The sequence below is a fragment of the Adiantum capillus-veneris genome, chromosome 23 (genome assembly GCF_014529385.1).
Source record: "Adiantum capillus-veneris isolate H3 chromosome 23, ASM1452938v2, whole genome shotgun sequence".
Classification (NCBI taxonomy): Eukaryota; Viridiplantae; Streptophyta; class Polypodiopsida; order Polypodiales; family Pteridaceae; genus Adiantum; species Adiantum capillus-veneris.
In genome coordinates, this window is record NC_140953.1 from 101,863,128 (window position 1) to 101,869,127 (window position 6,000).

The window sequence follows — 6,000 nt, forward strand, 5'->3', positions numbered from 1 at the left end:
GTCAAGTGTTACACATTCATTCACAAATCTCCAACAACAACTACATTCCACAGAGACACAACTCAAAGATCTTAAAGAGGAGATGAAAGCTACAGAAACAGAGGTAACTAAGCTACAGATTGCAATGATGCACCTAAAAGCCACTCCATTTGGCATGCGTGAGTGTAAGAGGGAGTTCTCTTCCATTGAAAACTTAGCCTCTAATGGAGGGGCATGTAAGAAGCGGATCACGGCAACCAGGTATTTTTTTTAATTCACAGTGTTCATCACTTATAATAATTTCCATCAATTTGTAACTCGGTTCACCTTTTGAAATAGGACATATATACAAGATGTGTGTGGAAGTCTTAGACAAGAGGACTGTTGCAATCTTCTCCTAGGATGCATCTAAAGGAAGATATACTTTACATCATAGGTTGCGAAAAGGCCAAACACATGAAAGATGCCATCACAAAGAAGATCCTAAAAAAGATCTCTAACCTTGTGTTTGAGGATGATGTCCATAGAGCTTGTGATGAGGTTGGGATCAACACAAATGCATACCATGGGGCAATACTATTCCTAATGGGGCAAAGTCTTTTGGTTATCATCAATTCAACAATATTTTTGTTGACTTGAAATGACTACAACGAGCTATGGTTAAATTTTATGCTTTGTCTCAACAAGGTAATACAAATTGTAATGTCATTTTTTATCTATATTGAATATCATTTAGTATAACAATTCAATTCCTATGTTGTTTCAGTACTTGGAGAGAAGCTCATATTTATTCTTAAGCTAGATGAATGTCAAATTGTCAAAGGACGGAGATTGGAACGTATGAGTGTGAGTGTGACACTCATGAATGAGGTAATGCTTTTTGCAAAAGTCGATGCTATCGGTGATCATTCTCAGAAACCATCATTTAGTGTACAATCAAAAAAGGAAATATGGTGGTTAGGAGCTTTTGAAGTTCCGAAAGAGACTCATGAGGTGTTGGCATGGGTCTTCTCTATGATCCCGTGGATCACACAGGTTATTAAGGCACAACTAGAGGGAGAAAAACTAGAAGTAGATGGAGTAGGTACATTTGATGTTGAGTGGCACTTAGGAGGTGATCTAAAAACAATCAAATGTATACTTGGGTGTAAACAAGGTGCTTCATCACTTCTTCCTTGTCCATATTGTGTACGGGGATACAAGGAGAGTACTCGTGGCTCCACTTCTTCAAAGAAAAGTGTCAAGGGAAGTCAGGCAACAGGGTCAATGGATGATGATGCAAGAGAATGGGTGTGCTCGGTGTTGAAGTGTCCTATCATGGAGGTCCCCAATCGGTCAACAAAAGATAGAACATGGCATCCCATTATCAAATTTTCCACTTACAAATGTACACTTTTGCACTTTGCATGCCTTCATGCGTATATTTGATTGCTTGTTAACACTAGGTTGGTAACCTAACAGGACATAAAAGTGTCCTTTCAGTGTTATGAAAAAAACCTTCAAAACCATAGTAGATCCACTCATTTTGTAAAATCCTTTCAGGAGGTTATAGTTCAAGGCCTACTACACATGGAAAAAATAATAAACTTGTAAAATTTCTCATCTTTTGGTCACACCAAGCCTCCAAAGTTGATGGACCAGTACATTTTCATCAAAACAGTCATTTCTTACGTTTTGTTGCATAAAAATAAGATTAGGGATTTTTGTAGGAGTCGAGATAAATTCCCTAGTTAACTTCAATGGGTTGGTGATCAGAACATATGATTGCTTCTCACTCACTATTTTTTGTTTTGCCAAAAGAAATAGGTACAAAAAAGTTGAATTTTTACCATGCTGCAAACCTATCATCAAAGTTTCTATAGCCACGCTCAATAAAAATAATATATATGCATGTTTTCTTAGTTCCCTATTGTCCTTTAGGTTTATAAGGAGCCATGGAGCATGTCAAAAGAATAATATATCTCTTACCAAGGGGAATCTTGGGGAGAAAGATGAAGTGCTAAATATAGCAAACATGAAAAAACTGGGTTCAGCATTATGAGTTGTAGAATCCCATAGGAGCTATTCAATATCTAGCCAAATTTGATCCTTATGACTAGATATGGTTACTACCTACACAAGAAACTAACAATATTGAAAAAGCTATACTTGATATATTAGAATGTTTCGTTTTCTTCTATAATTGAAAAAATCAACCATCGTTGTCTACTATGCAAAATAGGGTATTAGGTGCCCCAAAACTCAAGGAATATTAGCTTTATGTTACAATATGCGACATAGAAAATCAAAACTGCATTTGGATATCATGAAAGCAACCAAAAAAATCAAAGAAGAGCTAAAATTGGCCAAAAAACAGGATTTGATAATTTTTGTAATTTGGTCATAACTTACAACTTTAACATTTATTTCTCCCTAGAAGCATCACGACATGTTGAGGACTACTAAAGATAGTTCTCTAGCATTATAGACCTCACAAACTTGAATTCTAGAGTGGTATAGTTGCAAAAAGTTGAAAAAAGCCAAACACAGGACCCATTTTTTCACACAGTTTAGGTTGTGAAATGTTGTGCAAGGACAAGGTTAAAGATGGAATTGATATTCCAAAAAAATGTGGAGTTTTTTTCAGCTCACGAGACAACTTTCTAGACAGATAGCACCTCAAAATCCATTTTGAAACTCTTGACATGATTCAAGGAAAATGGTCACTTAACAGGACATAAAAGTGTCCCATTACCAACCTAGTGTTAATTAAAGCTTCACATAGAGTACGCTTTCACAATGAAACCACTTTCCAGATCCGTGGAAGCCATTGGAATAGTTGAAGCAATTTTAAATTCGATTGGATGTCATGGTGGCAATGTTTCTATCATCGGTGAGGTGGAAAATATGCATGAAGTGCCACAAAAAGTATCTATGAATGGTGTGAAAGCACGTCGGTTTTTCAAGAAACCAGAGATGCGAAAGGAGAGGGGTGAGGAGGATGCTCCATGGGAGCTATGGAAAGCGCTTTTCAAGTGTACAATCGATCAAGATTCAAATCCCGTGCTTGTAAATCTGCGTAGGCACTTGTGGCACCACTTCGAGTTAGTCCTTCAAATCATGTGGAAACCCCAAACCACAAGCGAGCAACAAAATTTGCTCAAAGATCATATTTCTAATTTCACTAAAGCATTTGTGCAAGCGTGGGGAGAGATCAATATCACACACTACATGGTAAGTTACTTTGTTCAGTTCAAATTTTGATGCTATACATAAAAATTCATTTGATCTAAGCATTTTTTCTTGATGCAGCATATTTTGTATGTACATGGAGCATTCTTTATGTCAAAATATGGTTCATTAGACATGTGGAGCACTCAAGGAATGGAGAAATCACATTATCGAGCCAAAGGTGTTTACTTTAAAAATACACGTCACGGTGGTGGAACTACGAGATCCAACTACATGAAGGAGACGTTTGATTGGTTCTTTCGTTGTTCTTTGGGGAGATGTCATGCCATCGAGCGAGCGCGAAAGTCAAGTCTTGCCAAGGAGGTTAGGAGACAATCTTGACTTAATGCTAAAAAGAAATGGAGAAACTCCACTGGACCCTTTAATCATGCTAGGTGGCGTGAAAATTCCCATAGAGTGGGCAAACGTTGGTTACCCAACATGTAAAACATATGATGCAATGCAATGTAATGTTTAGGTTTGTAGATGTCTTTGTTGAGTTGCATATAATACTTCTCCATTTATCCATTTTTTGTTTTTTATATTTTGATGATATTAAGAGTTTTTTTAAGTGGCCTGGTCAAGTGTGAAGAGACCTTTAAAAAAAAAAAAATAGGGGGCTTTTAGAGAAGAGGGAGTCTCATTTTCAATATTGCCCCTTCTTACATAAGGCACGCACAAAGCAAACAGCAAGAAAAGATCCTTCGTTTTTTGCTCACCCTCTCTCATCCGTCCAAGGTGCTCAAAAACCACCTTGGATACACGAACAAGAGCTCCTAGCAGAGATGGAGAGGGAATGGTCAGGTGAAGAGCAACAAGATGGACAACCTTCACGCAAGAAGAAACGGGTAGTGACTTCAGACACTGAAACCGAGACGGACAACGAAGCACCAAGCCCACCATGGAGCGGACAGGAGATCCCAAGCAATCATCGAGTCTCGGCTGGAAAGACATTGCCACATGGCTTGGGAGCTCTGCCATCAGATGAGCCTAGACGTGATCATGGGTTACTAAATGCAGAGGATTTTGAGGATGTAGAAGACGAGCCAGTTGGAGCGCACGGTGGAGTTGAAGAGCCAGTCGGAGCACATGGTGGGCTTGAAGATGCACAAGCTCCTTATTGCAAGCCCTCTCGTAGAAAGAAAAAGTTTTTCAAGGTTCGCCCTCGCAAGGACCATGTCCCAAATCCACCATCCCTCAACAACGGGCTCCTGCTGTGAAGCGATGCATTCCAAAGGCCTTGCAAGAGATTCGTCACTATCAAAAGACTGCTGACCTTCTCATTCGCAAGGCACCATTCACACGTTTGGTGAAAGAGATCATGCAAATTTATTGAATGACGTATCGAATTCAAGGTATCGCCTTAGAAGCTCTGCAGGAAGCGGCAGAATATCAACTAGTTTCTCTTTTTGAAGACACAAACTTGTGTGCTATTCATGCAAAACGGGTGACAATAATGCCCAAGGATATAGCTCTTGCGCGTCGAATCAGAGGACAGAGAAACTGAATTTGACTTTTATGCCATTTTGGCAATGTAAAGATATCTTTTTCAAATATAACGAGTTGTGGCTTTAGTGATTTCTTTTCCATCGTACTGAACATTTGTGTTTATAAGTGATATGATGCTGTGAGATTTATTCTAGATGTCGGTTCTTTCTTTCAAAAGTGAGTTCTTGTGGTTGAAATGGCTTTCAAAGAAAAAATGATTTTAAGTAGACCTAGGTAGAGAGAGAGAGAGAGAGAGAGAGAGAGAGATGTCGATAGAAGGTAATTAAAAGAGCTGTCAGCTTGGCGAATGTCCCGAGTCTTAGCAAAATGAAATATTGTATCCAGTCGCTATATATACATAGATAGAATATTGAATCCAAGTCAATAATCAACTGCATTTTCTCATCAATTGAGATTTTCAAGATGATAAAATAATAAACCGAATGTGGTTGATTGAAAAACCAAAAAGGCATAATATCAATGCAGCCTGAAAAACCTAGCCAAGAAAAGGTGAAAAAAAGCTGTATGGGAGCCTTCCGCAGAGGCGCGCGGGAGGGCGAAAGTAACCGTTACTTTCGCCCTCCCGCGCGCCTCTGCGGTAGGCTCCCATACAGCTTTTTTTCACCTTTTCTTGGCTAGGTTTGTCAAGCTACACTGATATTATGCCTTTTTTTATTATTTATATGAAAAAAAAATTCTTGACCTTGGTTCAGAGAATTGCACAATCATACCACAATATAGAGCCAATCACCTACTGTCTATCGTACCATAAACTCAATACAGAATTTCACAGTTAAAATCAAGTCCCATTTCAAATTTGAAATAGCAAAGTACAAAGATGTGATATATCCCATTACAAATTTGAAAGAGTTAATTACAAGATATATGCAGCTATTGAGTGCTTGAGCCATCTAAGATATGGCGAGCAATGTTTTCTCGCCGCTCTTGGGCGCAGGGAAGCTGTTTGTGCAGCACATCCCAAGCAATTTGTTCCACATTGCTTAGACCTATATCTTGGCTTAAGGCCACATTACAAAGTACACGACCATGAATGTGTTTCGCAAATGCAGCACTGGCCATAGATTTATTTACAAGATAAATGACTTGGGAGGCTTGAGATATGGTTGACAGGCATAGGATGCGGCTCATTGCTTTCATCATTGACACCCAAAATTGACCACAAGGAGTGTACTCCTTGTGGATTATCGCAAAGCCGTCCTGGGGGAGCTTGCCAAGGTAATGCGCTGTTGGAATTAGGGTTGCAGAGAAACACACACAGCTTGGAGAAGACGAAGGAAGCTCAAGGCACACAATAGAGAGTGT

General features: G+C 39.0%; 1 pseudogene; it reads left to right on the plus strand.

The window, feature by feature from the left end:
• The window catches only part of LOC147428254 (uncharacterized), a 54,367-nt pseudogene extending 49,671 nt beyond the window's left edge, over positions 1-4,696 (plus strand).
• The last annotated feature ends 1,304 nt before the right edge of the window (positions 4,697-6,000 follow it).